Source organism: Tubulanus polymorphus, chromosome 8 (genome assembly GCF_964204645.1).
Source record: "Tubulanus polymorphus chromosome 8, tnTubPoly1.2, whole genome shotgun sequence".
NCBI lineage: Eukaryota > Metazoa > Nemertea > Palaeonemertea > Tubulaniformes > Tubulanidae > Tubulanus > Tubulanus polymorphus.
The window spans coordinates 7573809-7594239 of NC_134032.1; the positions used below are offsets into that span (position 1 = coordinate 7573809).

General features: G+C 31.1%; 1 long non-coding RNA gene across 1 annotated transcript in view; it reads right to left on the reverse strand.

The window, feature by feature from the left end:
* Nucleotides 1–3518: 3518 nt before the first annotated feature.
* LOC141910229 (uncharacterized) overlaps nt 3519–20431 on the reverse strand; it is a 46797-nt gene continuing 29884 nt past the window's right edge. The window contains exon 4 of the long non-coding RNA XR_012619877.1: nt 3519–3534. This is a non-coding gene — a long non-coding RNA (uncharacterized LOC141910229). The remainder of the gene's footprint in view (nt 3535–20431) is intronic.

Consider the following 20431-nt stretch of genomic DNA (forward strand, 5'->3'; position numbering starts at 1 on the left):
ATAATCAAAAAGTACTGTTACATTCTATCATTTGGTGGAAAATCGAAACATTTCATTAAGAAATGTGGAGGATACAGGCAGTTCTTTATGTATAGTAATTAATGGGACACCCTGTAATATGATATTTCAGGGTATTCAATCGGAAAACCATAATAAATTAAGATCAGGAGCTAATGACGCAATAGTAACTCGTGCCACAGATAATTTGATTAAAAAGATTTATGGAAGCAAATATAAAATTCAATTAGACTTTGAATTGATAAATAATAATGCACCTTTATATAAATATGTAATTCAAGAAGATATTATATTTGAGATAACATTTGCTCCTGTAAATGAAATTGTATTATCTAGCGTTGTTAAAGATATGGGTTATAAATTATCGAATATATGTTTAGAATATGACACAGTAACTAATGAAAATATTGCTAGTACAATTCAAACTCAATACAATCAAGGATTTTCATTATTATATGATTATATTGATAAATTTAAAACTGTAACTATTAATGCAAATGATGAAATTATTAATGAGAATATTAACTTCCCAAGAAGATCGATTAAAGGTATATTAATATTTTTTACCATTGCAACATATTCTAATGGCGCAATAAAGGTAGATAATTATTATAATCCTGAAATAACAAAAGTAGAAATAACTATCGAAGGAATAGCAAATAAAATATTTTGTCAAGGAATGAGAATGATTGATCAATGGCCAGAAATTAGAAAACATTTTATGAATGAAAAAGTAAAATCATTTGAAAATTGTAATATTAATCAAATTGATTATTATACCGGCAATAAATATGCATTATGGTTGGATTTTAGAACAACAGAGGATAATTCATTACATGGTTCTGGGAAAAAACTACAGAACACTAAAGATGGAATACAATTATTTATGAAAAAAAAGGAAGCTTAAATTTCAAAATGCACATTAATATTATATCTGACGCACAATTAAATATTGTAAATTCACAATTAGATAGTTTTCAATATTAGAAATATAAAGTTAAAATTAAGGATATATAAATGGGAGGTAAAAAAAACTCCTAATACTAAAGAACAATATTTAAGAAATTTATATTACAACCCTGAGAGTTCGGTTGCTTATTCTTCTACCAAACATATATGGCGTCAAGTAAAACAAGATAAATTAGATAAGATAATCCCACAAAATTTAGTTAAATATAAAGATATAAATGAATTTATGTTAGAACAACCAACATATACAACACATAAAAAAATTGTTAGAAAATATAAAACTCGTAAAACTATGGTAAGTTATGTAGATCAACAGTGGCAAGGAGATTTAATTGATATGAAAAATGTTAAGAAAGATAATGATGATTATTGGTGGTTATTGAATATAATTGATATTTTTAGTCGTTATGTATGGAGCTTCCCACTTTATAGAAAAGATGCTGTACAAACATCAAATGTTTTAAGAAAATTTCTTTCGGATGATAAACTAAAACCAGAAAAAATACAATTTGATGATGGAAAAGAATTTGATAATTCACTTGTTCATGAACTCTTAGATAATCATAATATTAAATATTTTTCAACAAAATCGGATAAAAAAGCAGCAGTTGTTGAACGATTTAATAGAAAATTAAGAACAAGAATGTGGAAATATTTTACAGCAAATAATACTTTTAAATGGATTGATGTTTTACCAAAATTGATAGAAGGATATAATAATTCTTATCATTCTTCTATTGGAATGAAACCTATTGATGCTAGAAAACCTAAAAATGCTGAAATTGTTTGGAATAATTTATATGGAGCATTTCTTGTAGATGATTTTGGTGAACCTAAATTTAAAGTTGGTCAAAATGTAAGAATTTCTAAGTATAAAAAGATATTTGACAAAGGATACGATCGAAATTTTACTAGGGAAATATATAAAATAAAAAAGGTAATAACAACAAAACCATATGTTTATAAATTCGAAGATTTAGATGGTGAAGAAGTTGATGGGTATTTTTATGAAGAAGAATTGAGTTTAACTACTGAAAATCTAGAACAAGAATATAAAATTGAAAAAGTATTAAAAACAAAAACTATTAAAAGAAAAAAATATTCTTTAGTAAAATGGGTTGGATGACCAGATAAATTCAATGAATGGATATTATCAAGTAAAATTAAAAATATATAAATGAATAAGGAATTATTCATATTTGAGCCTCATAATATGTTAATTTCTGGTGTAACAAATTGTGGAAAAACCTATTTTATATTAAATTTATTAGAAACTGTTTATAAAAACTATTTTGATAATATAGTATTATTTTGTCCAACATATGAATTTAATCAAACTTATGATAGAAATATTACTAGAAATAATAAATTTATTATATTAAATCCTAAAACAGTAAAAGAAAATTTAGAAAATTGTATAAAAATAGCAATTGATACTTATAAAGGATCAAATACATTATTCATTATAGATGATTGTGCAAATTTACATGATTCAAAAGTTAGAGAAAGTGAGTTATGTTATCTAGCTTTTTCTGGTAGACATTTTGGGATAACAACTTGGGTTTTAAATCAAAAATATAATTCAATTGTTAAAGACTTTAGAAAAAACATTAGATTTCTAGTTTTATTCTACAATAAAGATAGAAAATCGATGAAAAATGCATTTGAGGAAAATGATATTATTCCACATGATTTACATAATGAATATATGGATAAGTTGAAAAATATTAAAAGATCAAAAAAACCGAGATCACAGCAAACAAATTGAATGGTCTCGGCAATTAGGAATTAAATCACAAGAATATAAAAAAGCTGTAAAAGAAAAAATAAGAAATAAAAATGTTAATAAAAATGGTGAAAATATTGTTATTTCTACTCCTTCTAATAATAGAATATTTGATAAATGTATATATTTTACAGTTGGATTTGTAACTGTATTCATTTTAATTGGGCGTAATTGGTATAAGAAATCAAATAAAATTCATGGTATTAATAATTCTGAAACAACTGCTATCAAAAATGAAAATACTTCTGAAATTCCAAAATTGACAATAAAAAAAATGGATTAATATTTTAGAAAAAAAGCAAAAAATAATTTTTTTTAATGAATTGAATATCTCACTACTATTGTTTATCTATAGGAGCAGTAATTATAACTGTCCAGATAAGTCATTTCGGATTCTTGATCTCATCTAAATCCTCAAACTGAAAATAAATTCAAAGAAACGACTGGTGGAAATACTATTTCATAAACACATATATTTTATTCTACAATCATTATCGATTTCCACATTCCTCACCGGGCGTTTGAGGCCCGGCAAGTTATGCGTGGAATGCAGGAATCAATAAAGTACAATACAACATCTGTCACTGTGTGTCATTAACAACAGCTTAATGACGCAATTGAAATTCCGGCAAACGTAATGCATTGAAAGTCTATACAGTATGGCTAAACTGCTACAGTCTCATGAATTGAAATATCCGTAATTTCTGATTTTACATCCTTCCATATTCACTTTCTTGATTCAATGGTCTTCATTTTGTTATCTAAAAGATAAATATCTAGCGTAGAATAAAACTAACTTGAAGTTGTAGTTGTAAAATATTAATTACAACACTTAAACATGGCCATTTTGTGGCGCATCTTACCAGGATAAGTTTTACATGTTTAACGTTTCCCGGCGCTTAATAACAACAAAAACAGTACTTACATTTATAACTGTAAACTCCTAAAATTGTTTTTATAGAGAGAATATCCTATGCGTTCCTATGCTCATGTGTGTGTTGTATGTACTGCGTGCTTATTTTATAACTGCTAGTTATCCAATATAACAACAACGTTGTGCAACACCTGTTTGATTGATCAATATTCAAATGAAGCACTCTCTTATAATAAAATGTAACAGATGTTTGACTGTATGATTGTAGTTGTTTATAAAACGACTAAGGTCATTTTGGATTCTAGATATTCATTATTTTTATTTTTTATTTAATCAACAATTTCTAAATCATGATGACCGTCTTCATTTTTCCCATGGTAGATTATTTTAAATCCTTCTAAATCTTTTAATTCCTCTGTACTCAATGAAACCCATTTATCAGATGAAAATACTTTAAATTCTCGTGATGTACTAACATTGCAGTAGCTTAAATTAGCTGATACTTTCCATATTTAGTTTTTATCTTTTCTAATTTCAATATTTTATGTTCAATTTCTTTTGTAACATCAACTAACTTTTTTATTTCAAATTGTTTTTTTGCTGGTTTTATTCTGTTATTTATTGTTGCTAAGAATGGTTTTCTATCTCCCATTTATTAGGGGAAAAAATTACTTGTGGTGATGAGTGGTGTCTCGACCGCTCGACCTCTGATCTGAAACCCACATCTTCCAATTACTGCTATTGTTAAAATTACTGTTTGAAGACCGCGGCTGAATGTGAAGTCTGCGGCAATAAATTAGTTCATTTATACTTGAATTGATAATCGAAGTGACAATCGGCCTGCGGGTTGATATGGGGATGACGACTCGAAAAACATGTCGCCCCATTGAATGGGGCTAAATTTTCGATGTTTACGGCCCGACAGTGCTTTTGTAACGATGATTCGTGAAAAAACACGCGGAGTATTTGTAGATCTCAGTGACCTGAACGATATCATACGGATTGTATCGACAACAGCGGCAAGGTAACAAAGCCTATGTTCTTTTGGTAAAAATAGTGTGGAAGAAAATAATAATAATAAATATAGCTGCAAAGCAGCGATAACGGGTTTTCTGCACAGTCTTAGAATCCTGTTCAACGGTGTATTTCGACAAAGCATTTGATAAGGCACAACATCAGCCATTACTAAACAGGCTATTAGGAAACAGTAACAATGATAGGTCGCCCAAATGGCTCAGCAGTTATCTCTGAACGAAAACTTGTAGCCTAAATCAACGGAACGCCTCATCTTGGAATACGTCGGTAAAACTAGTGGAGTCACGCAAGGTAGTATCCTAAGTTGTCTCCTGTTTAATGTCCTGACAAATGACATACGCAGTAATCCAACATATACCAGACTGAGTAAATTTCCAAATCGACCTTAACACGCTGTTCGACCAAAAACTTAATGTCCAACTTAATGTCCTTAACTCCAAGAAGAAAATCTTGTTCGAATGAAAATAATTCTGTTTGATCGAACAATACGCTTTTTGCTTGAACCAACAATTTTCTTCATTCTGACAAAAAAATGTGTTCGAATAAAAAGCTATGTTATTGTTGAAATGAAAATTTTTTTGTCCCGGCAAAAAAATTTGGTTGAGCGAAAACAATTTTTTCGAACGAATGTTTGAATGAAAACGATTCTGTTCGATTGAACGAAATACTTAATACTTTCGGTTAAGAGAAAAAATTTTTTTCAATATACTTGTTCGAACGAAAAATTTAATGTTCTGACAAGAAAATTCTGTTCAAATTAAAACGATTCTGTTTGATCGAATGATTGTTCGAACGAAAAACCTTTCGTTTGGAAAGAAAAAGTTTGTTCAACTTTGTTCTAACGATTTTTTCAAATTGGTTCAATTGAATAGAATATTATTGGTTCGAACGAAATAAATTTTGTTGCGACGAAAGAATTTTCAAGCAAAAGGTCTTTTGAACGAAAAAAAAGATACTTCTGGTGCTCCGCAGTAACTTAAAGCCGGACGTAGGTTGGTCTTGCGACGCGATGCGATCCTCGTATTGCATTTTAATAAATTTGATTCCTCCTTTACAGTGAACTAAGCTTTAACCTAGTAGAGGCTACTAGCCTATGTAAACCTATGTATATGCGTAGACCTAACATCTGGACAGATTGGTCGTAGGCCTATTGAATAACAACCCACCTAAATATCGTAAATTTTGTTTTGAAGTTCAATCTAATGAGTCCGTTAATAAACGCAACAATTATACTGTCTTTGTTTGAGACGGTAAAGCTCAGTACCGGTAGGGCTAAAGCCGCATAAAACTCGATAAACACTTCAAGCGGCACAGCGAACGATCTCTTTTCCCCCACAGCGAACACTTACTCCGAAGGTCAAGTGTGAGTCCAGCATACGGAAGAGTGTGTTATATACTTGTATTTAATAAATACCTTGTGCATTTGACAATGATCGGTATGTACTGTACGAAATATCGAGTATTGATGGTATTGATATAGAGTTTGAAGCCCGCGGCCGAATGAATAATATGTTCTTTTATTTTGATACCTCTTCGACATAACAGCTTTACTCCGCACTATATATCTCTTCGTCGTGTTTCGTTTAGGCCTTCGACTCCCCGGTAAACTTATGATTATCTTAGTAAATACACGGTTAATTTGGTAAAGAAAAATAGGTATTGTTAAACTAACTGCTTGAAGCCCGCAACCAAATCACTGGTAGTAATAAATTAATTTGTACTCGATTCGATTCTCATGATGAGGTGAAACTCGCAGCTGATCCCCGGAACGACGATGTAGTGACACACGTCGATTCGTCGATGTTTACGGCTCGACAGTGCTTTTAAAATCTAAAGTAGTAAATTTCCAGTATATCGGTAATATGATTTGATGAGGAAAATGGGCTATTGTTAAAATTAGTTTTTAAAAACCGCGACAGAATGTGCAATCTTTGGGTAATAAATTTGTTTATTTATGCCTGAATTGATAATCGACGTGACAAGAAACGTGCGGTAGATTTCGGAAAGACGACATGTCGGCTCATTTGAATGAGGCTAAATTTTCGTTGTTTACGGCCCGACAGTGCTTTTGTAACGTTGATTCTTCAAAATTCGCACGGAGTATTTGAAGATCGAAGTGAGCTGAATGATATCAGACGGATTGTATCGCCAACAGCGGTAATGTAAAAAAACCTATGTACTTTTGACAAAAAAAGTGTGGAAAAAAATAATAATAAATATAGCTGCAAAGCAGCGATAACGGGTTTCTGCCTTGCTGGATGAGGAGCGCCACCTAGGGGTCAGCTGATAACATAGCTATGTTGATTCACATGGGATACTACGCGAAAAGTTCTAATGTACCAAGGTTAGGGGATATGACACCGAGAATAACGAAGATACGGTACTTTTACCATGCCCAAGTGGCCGGGAATTTGCCGGTTAGCATACTACTGAATTACAATCGAAAAAACTGATGCTAGAATGAGTTTTCAACATTAACACCCCCTAGTGGTTAGAATAGGAACTAATTATGTTAGGGATTCGCTGTATCTTATATCCAGGTACATGTATATCAATTTTCAAATGGCTCAGCAGTTATCTCTGAACGAAAACTTGTAGCCGAAATCAACGGAACGCCTCATCTTGGAATAAGTCGGTCAAACTAGTGGAGTCACGCAAGGTAGTAGCCTATGTTGTCTTCTGTTTATTGTCCTGACAAATGGCATACACAGTAATCCAACATATACCAGACCGAGTAAATTTCCAAATCGACCTGAACACCCTGTTCGACCAAAAAACTTAATGTTCCAACAAGAAAATCTTGTTCGAATGAAAATAATTCTGTTTGATCGAACAATACGCTTTTTGCTTGAACCAAAAATTTTCTTCATTCTGACAAAAAATGTGTTCGAATAAAAAGCTATGTTATTGTTGAAATGAAAAATTTTAAATCCCGGCAAAAAAATTTGGTCGAGCGAAAACAATTTTTTCGAACGAATGTTTGAATGAAAACAATTCTGTTCGATTGAACGAAATACTTCATACATTTGGTTCGGAGAAAAAACTTTTTTCAATATACTTGTTCGAACGAAAAATTTAATGTTCTGACAAGAAAATTCTGTTCAAATTAAAAAAGATTCTGTTCAATTGAACGATTGTTCGAACGAAAAACCTTTCGTTTGGACAAAAAAAAGTTTGTTCAACTTTGTTCTTACGATTTTTTCAAATTGGTTCAATCGAATAGAATATTATTGGTTCGAACGAAATAAATTTTGTCTCGACGAAAGAATTTTCAAGCGAAAGGTCTTTTGAACGAAAAAAAAGATATTTCTGGTGCTCCGCAGTAACTTAAAGCCGGACGTAGGTTGGTCTTGTGACACGATGTGATCCTCGCGTTGCATCGCAAGTTTCGGTGCAAGTCGGTTGCAATACGATTGTGTGCGACTAGTTCCTGCCAGTCGCAAGAGCGCGTCGGTTGGTTGTGACAGTCGTGTCGCGTCGCAGAAAGTAGAACACGTACGACTCCATGTGACTGGCGTTGCTGAAAGATGAGGACGCCAGTGATATGACGACTGAGTTTCAAGTCGTCAAAACGTCACGATATGTCGACGTATTCATGTCAACTTGATGCAATATATCGACATAAATATGGCGACTTGTCGAGTTGGAACACGACAACTCGAGGCCCTTTATCGCTTTAATATCACTTTAAAAAAAATAATCTGCCAAAATGACCTCAATATTCGACACTCTATCTACGGAAGCGATAAGCGGCCTTGAGATGTCGCATTCCAACTTGACAAGTCGCCATATTTATGTCGACATACCGCGATATATCGCGTCAAGTCGACATGAATATGTCGATATATCGTGACGTTTTGACGACATATTTCGTTTTCTCGACCATTTTCCTCGCGACAATTTGACATATTCATGACGACTTGAAACTCAGTCATTACTGGCGTCCTCATCTTACATTTAGACATGTCTTCAAATGACAGCTTGTCCCGTGGAAAAAGAGCAAAAAAGCGAAATTTGTTGTGAAAACGTCACGATATGTAGACATATTCATGTGGACTTGACGCGATATATCGCGATATATCGACATAAACATGGCGACTTGTCGAGTTTGAACCCGACAACTCGAGGCCCTTTATCGCTTCCGTACTACCGGTATATCAGATTAATCGACTTCAAAATAGGCGAAAGCATAAGTCTTCATTACGTTATTAATTGGCCTAATTATTCAAAAGCTAATAAAGTGGGCGACAAAACCAAAGAAAATTAATTGTCGCGGGCGATGAAACCAAAATAATCAATTGTCGCGGGCGATAAAACCAATATAATCAATTGTCGCTGGCGATAAAACCAAAATATTGAATTGTCGCGGGCGACAAAACCAAAAAAATGAATTGTCGGGGGCGATAAAACCAAAATAATGAATTGTCGCTGGTGATAAAACCAAAATATTGAATTGTCGCAGGTGATAAAACCAAAATATTGAAGTGTCGCAGGCGATAAAACCGCGACAAAAAAAAATTGTCACGGGCGATAAAACCAAAATAATGAATTGTCGCGTGCGACAAAACCAAAATAATGAACTGTCGCGGTGAAAACCAAAATAATGAATTGTCGCGGGCGATAAAACCAATATAATCAATTGTCGCTGGCGATAAAACCAAAATATAGAATTGTCGCGGGTGATAAAACCAAAATAATGAATTGTCGCGGGCGATAAAACCAAAATAATGAATTGTCGCGGGTGATAAAACCAAAATAATGAATTGTCGCAGGCGATAAAACCGTGACAAAAAAAAAATTGTCGCGGGCGATAAAACCAAAATAATGAATTGTCGCAGGCGATAAAACCAAAATATTGAAGTGTCGCAGGCAAAAAAACCGCGACAAAAAAAAAATTGTCGCGGGCGATAAAACCAAAATAATGAATTGTCGCGTGCGACAAAACCAAAATAATGAATTGTCGCGGCGATAAAACCAAAATAATGAATTGTCGCGGTGATAAAACCAAAATAATGAATTGTCGCGGGCGACAAAACCAAAATATTGAATTGTCGCGGGCGACAAAACCAAACTAATGAATTGTTGCGGGCGATAAAACCAAAATATTGAATTGTCGCGGGCGATAAAACCAAAATATTGAAGTGTCGCAGGCGATAAAACGGCGACAAAAAAAAAATTGTCGCGGGTGATAAAACCAAAATAATGAATTGTCGCGTGCAACAAAACCAAAATAATGAACTGTCGCGGGCGATAAAACCAAAATAATGAATTGTCGCGGGCGATAAAACCAAAATAATGAATTGTCGCGGGCGACAAAACCAAAATTATTGTTTTGTCGTGTTATTTTAGTTTTTTGTCGTTTTGTCATAATGTCGCCCTTTTTTCAATATACTTGTTCGAACGAAAAACTTAATGTTCTGACAAGAAAATTCTGTTCAAATTAAAACGATTCTATTCGATTGAACGATTGTTGAACGAAAAACCTTTCGTTTGGACAAAAAAAAGTTTGTTCAACTTTGTTCTAACGATTTTCTCCAGTTGGTTCAATCGAATAGAATATTATTGGTTCCAACGAAATAAATTTTGTTCTGACGAAAGAATTTTCGAGCGAAAGGTCTTTTGAACGAAAAAAAAAGATATTTCTGGTGCTCCGCAGTAACTTAAAGCCGGACGTAGGTTGGTCTTGTAACACGATGCGATCCTCGCGTTGCATCGCAAGTTTCGGTGCAAGTCGGTTGCAATACGATTGTGTGCGACAAGTTTCTGCCAGTCGCAAGCGCGCGTCGGTTGGTTGTGACAGTCGTGTCGCGTCGCAGAAAGTAGAACACGTACGACTCCATGTGACTGGCGTTGCTGAAAGATGAGGACGCCAGTGATATGACGACTGAGTTTCAAGTCGTCAAAACGTCACGATATGTCGACATATTCATGTCGACTTGATGCGATATATCGACATAAATATGGCGACTTGTCGAGTTGGAACACGACAACTCGAGGCCCTTTATCGCTTCCTTAGATCTTTTATTAAGTAGGATCACTTGACTGATCGCTTTAATATCACTTTAAAAAAAAATAATCTGCCAAAATGACCTCAATATTCGACACTCTATCTACGGAAGCGATAAGGGGCCTTGAGATGTCGCATTCCAACTTGACAAGTCGCCATATTTATGTCGACATACCGCGATATATCGCGTCAAGTCGACATGAATATGTCGATATATCGTGACGTTTTGACGACATATTTCGTTTTCTCGACCATTTTCCTCGCGACAATTTGACATATTCATGACGACTTGAAACTCAGTCGTCATATTACGGGCGTCCTCATCTTACATTTAGACATGTCTTCAAATGACAGCTTGTCTCGTGGAAAATGAGCAAAAAAGCGAAATTTGTTGTGAAAACGTCACGATATGTAGACATATTCATGTGGACTTGACGCGATATATCGCGATATATCGACATAAACATGGCGACTTGTCGAGTTTGAACCCGACAACTCGAGGCCCTTTATCGCTTCCGTACTACCGGTATTTCAGATTAATCGACTTCAAAATAGGCGAAAGCATAAGTCTTTATTACGTTATTAATTGGCCTAATTATTCAAAAGCTAATAAAGTGGGCGACAAAACCAAAAAAATTAATTGTCGCGGGCAATGAAACCAAAATAATCAATTGTCGCGGGCGATAAAACCAATATAATCAATTGTCGCTGGCGATAAAACCAAAATATTGAATTGTCGCGGGCGACAAAACCAAAAAAATGAATTGTCGCGGGCGATAAAACCAAAATCTTGAATTGTTGCGGGCGACAAAACCAAAATATTGAATTGTCGCGGGCGACAAAACCAAACTAATGAATTGTCGCGGGCGATAAAACCAAAATAATGAATTGTCGCTGGCGATAAAACCAAAATATTGAATTGTCGCAGACGATAAAACCAAAATCTTGAATTGTCGCGTGGGACAAAACCAAAATATTGAATTGTCGCCGGCGATAAAACCAAAATAATGAATTGACGCTGGCGATAAAACCAAAATATTGAATTGTCGCCAGCGATAAAACCAAAATAATGAATTGACGCTGGCGATAAAACCAAAATATTGAATTGTCGCAGGCGATAAAACCAAAATATTTAAGTATCGCAGGCGATAAAACCGCGACAAAAAAAAATAATTGTCGCAGGCGATAAAACCAAAATAATGAATTGTCGCGGGCGATAAAACCAAAATATTGAATTGTTGTGGGCCACAAAACCAAAATATTGATTTGTCGAGGGTGACAAAACCAAATTAATGAATTGTCACGGGCAATAAAACCAAAATAATGAATTGTCGCGGGCGATAAAACCATAATAATCAATTGTCGCTGACGATAAAACCAAAATATTGAATTGTCGCGGGCGATAAAACCAAAATCTTGAATTGTCGCGGGCGACAAAGCCAAAATATTGGATTGTCGCGGGCGACAAAAACCAAACTAATGAATTGTTGCGGGCGATAAAACCATAATAATGAATTGTCGCGGGCGATAAAACCAAAATAATGAATTGTCGCGGGCGATAAAACCAAAATATTGAATTGTCGTGGGCGACAAAACCAAAATATTGATTTGTCGCGGGTGACAAAACCAAATTAATGAATTGTCACGGGCGATAAAACCTAAATAATGAATTGTCGCTGGCGATAAAACCAAAATATTGAATTGTCGCAGGCGATAAAACCAAAATATTGAATTGTCGCGTGGGACAAAACCAAAATATTGAAGTGTCCTGGGCGATAGAACCAAAATAATGAATTGTCGCGGGCGATAAAACCAAAATAATGAATTGTCGCTGGCGATAAAACCAAAATATTGAATTGTCGCAGGCGATAAAACCAAAATATTGAAGTGTCGCAGGCGATAAAACCGCGACAAAAAAAAATAATTGTCGCAGGCGATAAAACCAAAAAAATGAATTGTCGCGGGCGATAAAACCAAAATAATGAATTGTCACGGGCGACAAAACCAAAATTATTGTTTTGTCGCGTTATTTCAGTTTTGGCGTTTTGTCATAATGTCGCCCTCATTTGCATATACGTGTTTTTTTTTACGCATGGCCCTTATCAGCCACCATACTAAAGCCTTAAGGTCGCGTAAAACTCGATAAACACTTCAAGCGACACAGCGAACGATCTCCTTTCCCCCACAGTGAACGCTTAACCTAGTAGAGGCTACTAGCCTAGGTAGGCCTATGTATATCCGTAGGCCTAACATCCGGACAGATTGGTCGTAGGCCTATTGAATAACAACCCACCTGAATATCGAAAATTTTGTTTTGAAGTTCAATCCAATGAGTCCGAGTAATAGGGAATATGTTGTTTCAGGCCAAAGGTCGAACGGTCGAGCTCATTAAAAAACAAAACATTAAAAGTAATTAAAAACTATAATATATTTTCATAACCGAGCGCATTTTATATTATAACTAAATATTTATTCTAAGATATCAATAATTTAAATAGCATATTGTATTAAATCAATTGGTCGCTCCACTTCGCTACCGCTCCGCTCCGCGACCAATTGATTTATTTACAATACACAAATTCATATAATCAAATATATTCAAATAATAATAATATTCAACTGAAATACACACGGTTATGAAAATATATTATAGTTTTTAATTACTTTTAATATTTGTTATTAATGAACTCGACCATTCAACCTTTAACCTGAAACAACATATTCCCTATTACTCTTAAAATATTCATATATATGAATAAAATATAAATCATTGAACTTCTAAAATCAATTTTAATAAAAAATTTAGTATTAAAATGGAAGCAAATAAGTACTACTGTCCAACATGTAATATCAATATAGATAAATCCCAAAAGCAAGACACAATAAAACTAAAACACATTTAGAGAATAAATTGAAACTAGATTTACAGTTATATTTAGAACAGTTAACAAAGGCAAAGAAATTTATTGATCAATGGAATAATGATCCAAATAATGAACAATACGTTGAGGAATTTGATATCAAGGATCCGATGTTTATACTAGAACATGATTTTATTTGAACCTATATACATTCAATGTAAAGAGCTATGGAATACATCTATAAATTCACAGCTGTTACAGCTGTTACTATGACGCCGAGACTTATGACTCATTATTACAAACGTGCAGAGAACACTCTAGAACCGGAACCAGATGACGTGGCAAGAAATGAACATACGCTGTAACATTGTGCTCAGGATATTCTATCTCTCGAAACGAAATTAGGAGTTTATAGTTTACAATTCTAAATCTAAATGTAAGTACTGTTTGTTGTAGTTATTAGGGCTATTAAATATGAAACCTTTAGATATATTTAATTGTATTTAGTATATCTTTTAGATGGCTAGAGTTGCCGCTAATATCTTTTAGATTAATAAAACGCCATACGCATCAAGAAGTGATAGAGAAACTCAAGATACTCTTTCTGACTGAGGAATCAACAGCAATGGATATCAAACCAATAGAATCGCCAAAAGATCGTCGAAGAAACTATATAAGAATTTCAAAAACATTATGACTCCAATGATTAAGTTAAACATTTGTTGATGTAGTTAAATATTTACCAACAATTGAAAAAATGTTTGTAATTATAAATTGTATTTATAGAAATCAAATGATGTATTGGAAGAAACGGCCGAACAACTTGTATAATGTATTGTGTAAATCTGTTTGGTGAATTTTTATGTTCGGTCGTTTCTATTCAGAATGAATATATAATTAGGATTAGCGCATGCGCATTAAGCAAAAGCGCGCACGAATGCGCGGTTTGCTCAGTGGTATGATTTAGATATTTCATGTCGGTTGTTTCTATTTACATAATGAATATATAATTATGATTAACGCATGCGCATTAAGCAAAAGCGCGCATGAATGCGCGGTTTGCCTAATGCGAACACGTTTAGATATTTCATGTCGGTTGTTTCTATTTACATAATTATATATTCAATATTATATATTGTAAATATAATTATGATTAACGCATGCGCATTGATCAAAAGCGCGCACGAATGCGCGGTTTGCTCAGTGGTATGATTTAGATATCAAGGAATCGAAACAACTTATCAAAAGCAGCGAGGAATGAAAAAGGATGACGTTGGTCGAAGAAATGGAAGAGGATTCTAAAATATTAACCAATTTAGTAAAAAATACATATAATAAATGGAACCAGAACAACCAGAAATTATCAATATTACAAATAACACTGCTGGTGTTATAAATATATATTACAAGAAGTGTTCTAAGTGTGAATTAGATAAATCATTAACAGAATTTAGTAAGCGTAAGATTAGCAAAGATGGTTTTCAATATTGCTGTAAAACTTGCACTAAACTATATACTAAAAAATATCGAGAAGATAATATAGAACATTATAATTATTATATGGCAGAATATATGAGAGAAAGATATCAAACAGATCTTAATTTTAGATTGAAACCAATGCTTAAGATCTAGATTAACACAATTATTCAACAAAGAAACACATTCAGAAACATTATCTAATTTATTGGGTTGTTCAGATGAATTTCTCAAATCATGGATTATATTTCAATTCGATGATAAAATGAATATAGATAATTATGGGGATTATTACCATATTGATCACGTGTTACCAATATCTAAATTTAACATGAATGATGAATACAATAAAAAACTTATTTGGAATTGGAAGAATTTAAGACCTTTAGAAAAGAAGGAAAACATAATTAAATCTAATAAACTAGATTTACAGTTATATTTAGAACAGTTAACAAAGGCAAAGAAATTTATTGATCAATGGAACAATGATCCAAATAATGAACAATACGTTGAGGAATTTGATATCAAGGATCCGAAATGACTTATCTGGACAGTTATAACTACTGCTCCTAATAGATAAACAAAAGTAGTGAGATATCAAATAGATTTTAAATAAAAAGTATTTAAAAAACAATAACTTCAACTAGCTTGTGAGTTCTATTATATTTTTAATATTTTCTTTTCAAAAAAGAATACTTTATATCACAAATAAAAAATACTAAAAAAACAATAACTAATACTAAAATTCTTTACCTTTAACTAAGCTAGTATTAATGTAAAGAGATACTGGTATCATTTGAAGAATACTTATAATATTTTTTTTTGCTTTTTTCCTCTAATATAAATGTCAAAGAAATCTAATAAGAATAGTATTGATATTGAAAAGACATTAGATGATTTGGGTATAAGTGATAATAAAGATACAGTTGTAACTAATTGTGCTCAAGTTAATTGTAATATTGATTATGAATACTATTTATATTTTAAGCATCATCTAGAACTATTGATTGCCGGTGGAAAAACTAAAGAGTTTTTAACTAAGACTATTACTTTTCAAGAATTAGATGTTATGAAACCAGATAAAGTAATAAAATATTATTATATAAGATTTATGAAGAGGCAAGATTATCCCGAATAAATGATTCTATTTCAGATGGTATTGTCAAATGTTATTCTAAGTTATGTAACCAGTTAATACCAATTGATGATGAAAATAAATTATATAGTGATTTGAAAAATGACTACTTAGTTATGACTGAATTACAAAAATGGGTTGGTTATGCTTCATTTCAATTAGGATCGGTTATGACATTAATTTCTACTGGCGTCATAACATTTTCGAACATCAAACCTATGGAATATAAATCAGGTAAGAACGAAACAGATGTACTACAACCAAACGTCGAAACAGAAAATGAATCAGAACAAAAATTAAAACTAAAATAAATGATCGATGGAGTTAAGAAAAAGGCTAGATCCGAGAAACAAATTAAATGGGCAAGAGAATTAGGTGAAAGATCTTCAGAATTAAAAAAAGCTAAGAAAAAGAAATTAACTGACATAAATGAATTATCTGATATTGATTCAAATAATAATCCATCTGATTCTTCTAATGCTGGAAGTAATTATAAATTATATATTACAATTGGATTAGTAACAGTTATTATATTATCCGGTGTAATATATAAATCTAAATTCAAATCTGATGATAAAGATGATTCCAATGACAATAAACCTATCATACCAGAAAATAAGTCAAATCATAAAGTCATTGAAACTAAATCTAAATTATTATTAATGGATTAAAATAAGATGAAAAAAGAACAATATTTAAGAGATTTATATTATAACCCAGAGAGTGAAGTATCATATTCTAACGTTTCAGAATTATGGAATAAAATTAAATCTGATAATGGTAATATAAAATATGGTGAATTAAAATCATGGTTACAAAATCAACCAACATATCAAATCCACAAGAAAATGGATAAAACTTATTTAACAAGAAAAGTTATGGTTTCATATATCGATCAACAATGGCAAGCAGATTTAATTGACATGAAGAACTTAGAAGAACACAACAAAAGGATATTTCTGGATATTAAATGTTATAGACATATTCAGTAGATACGCATGGTCAATTCCAATCAAAAATAAAACTGGAATAGAAGTAAAAAATGCTTTTAAATCTATATTTAAAGAAGCTATTCCAGATAAGATACAATTTGATGAAGGTAAGGAATTTTATAACAAACATTAAAAAAAACTATTATCTGATAACGATGTAGAATATTTTTCAACACACTCAGATAAAAAAGCATCTATTATAGAAAGATTTAATAAAACATTGAAAACTAGAATGTGGAAATACTTTACTGCTAATGAAACATATAAATATATCGATGTGTTAGATGATTTAGTGAAAGGTTATAATAATTCTAAACATAGTTCTATAAATATGAAACCTATACAAGCTAGAAAAGAAGATAATTCGGAAATAGTTTGGAATAATTTATATGGAGCGTTTGTTACACACGATTTCGGTGAACCTAAATTTAAAATAGGACAACACGTAAGAATATCTAAATATCGAAAAACCTTTTATAAAGGTTATACCCCAAATTTTACAGAAGAAATATTTAAGATTAAAAAGATAATATTAACTAAACCGTTTGTTTATAAATTAGAAGATCTAAAAGATGAAGAAATATTAGGTTATTTCTATGAACAAGAATTATCACTTGTACCAAATCCAGATGAAATAGAATACAAAATAGAAAAAGTATTGAAAACAAAAACTCTTAAAGGAAAAAAGTATTCTTTGGTGAAATATAAAGGATACGATGATAAATTTAATGAATGGATTTTATCTAGTAAAATTAAAAGAATAAATGAATAAAGATTTATTTATATTTGAACCGCATAATATGTTAGTTACTGGTGTAACCAATTGTGGTAAAACACATTTCATATTAGATTTGTTAGAAACTATTTATAAGAATCATTTTGATAATATAATATTATTTTGTCCTACTTATGAAATGAATAAAACATATAATAGAGATATAGTAAAGATGAAAAAGTTTATTATATTAGATCCTAAAACAGTAAAAGAAAATTTAGATAATTGTATAAAAATAGCAATTGATACTTATAAAGGATCAAATACATTATTCATTATAGATGATTGCGCAAATTTACATGATTCAAAAGTTAAAAGTTAAAAGTTAAAAGAGAAAGTGAGTTATGTTATCTAGCTTTCTCTGGAAGACATTTTGGGATAACAACATGGGTTTTAAATCAAAAATATAATTCAATTGTTAAAGACTTTAGGGAGAATATAAGATTTCTAGTTTTATTTTATAACAAAGATAGAAAATCTATGCAACAATCATTGGAAGAAAATCAAATTATACCTACTGAATTACATGATGAATATATGAATAAATTAAAGAATAATAAAGGTTCAAAATTATTACTGAGACTACAATTTCCATATGAATATAAATTTATAAAATAACTATTTATATATCTATGTATTAGATACCCTATTAGATACCTTAAATACTTAAAACCCCCTTTTTTAAAATAAATATTATTTATACAATTTTCAACCAATTTATTTTTATTTTTTCAACTAATATATGAATAAATAATAAAGGTTATTTATTATTACTGAGGTTTCAACATAAATTTAAAAAAGAAATATAATTTAAGGTATTTTCAAATAATATGTATTAGATATGTATTAGATATGTTTTAGATACCTTAAATACCTTAAATACTTAAAACCCCCTTTTTTATTTGCTATTATTTTATACAATTTTCAACTAATATTATTATTTGAGTTAAATATAATTAATATCTTAATCACTTCCACTATCACTCTCCAATTCACTATCAGGCCCTAACAATTTATTCAAATGCTCTACCGAATCTACATCAATAGTTGTTTTATTTTTATACTTATTCTTCACCCTTTTAACCGCATCATCAATAGTTGTTTCATTGTTATGCTTATTCATCCAATCAAATTTATCATTATTTTCTACTTTATGTTTCATAGAATCTTTATTAGTGTTTGCTCCTAATATTTCATTTGCAGTGTTTGATCCTAATATTTCATTAGCATCAGTTAAATCTAATTCATCTTTATTAGGTGTTGCTAATAAAGAATCTTCATATAATTCTTTACCATTTACTTTTTTATTTGAAACAAATTTTGTAACATATCTAAATGGGTGTTCTATAAATTCTCTTAAACCAACACGTTCTATAACATTAGTAATATGTACCTTTGTATTCATATGTTTATTCCAATTTGATGGAGCGTTTGAAAATTCACCTTTACAATAATCACAATAATTTCTATTTTCACTAACGTTTAATATTATTTCATTATTAGATGTAGTAGGTATTACATTATTAGATGTAGTAGGTATTACTGTAGTAGGTAATCCTGTAGTAGGTATTACATTATTATCAATTACATTACTTAAATTATCAACAACACCACTTTTATTATTATCGATTTCTATTAGTTTAGTTTTATAAATTTTGAAAATAGGATCAAATATCAAAGCTATATTACAAGGTATTACATAATATAAACCATCATTATTTTCATGTGTATCGATGTATGGAATATGTTTATATACTTTACCACCTTCCATTTATTATATAAATATTTATTAAAGTTAAAATTTTAATACATAACACTATCTAATTGTGAATTTACAATATTTAATTGCGCGTCAGATATAATATAAATGTGCATTTTAAAATTTTTGATTCCTTTATTCTTTGTCATGAATAATTGTATTCCATCTTTAGTGTTTTGTAGTTTTTTTTCCAGAACCATTTCTGGCCATTGATCAATCATTCTCATTCCTTGACAAAATATTTTATTTGCTATTCCTTCGATAGTTATTACTACTTTTGTTATTTCAGGATTATAATAATTATCAACATTTATTGCGCCATTAGTATATGTTGCAATGGTAAAAAATATTAATATACCTTTAATAGATCTTCTTGGGAAGTTGATATTCTCATTAATTATTTCATCATTTGCATTAATAGTTACGGTTTTAAATTTATCAATATAATCATATAATAATGAAAATCCTTGATTGTATTGAGTTTGAATTATACTTGAAATATTTTCATCAGTTACTGTGTCATATTCTAAACTTATATTCGATAATTTATAACTCATATCTTTAACAACGCTAGATAATACAATTTCATTTACAGGAGCAAATGTTATCCCGAATATAATATCTTCTTGAATTGCGTATTTATATAAAGGTGCATTATTATTTATCAATTCAAAGTCTAATGGAATTTTATATTTGCTTCCATAAAATCTTTTTTATCAAATTATCTGCGGTACGAGTTACTAT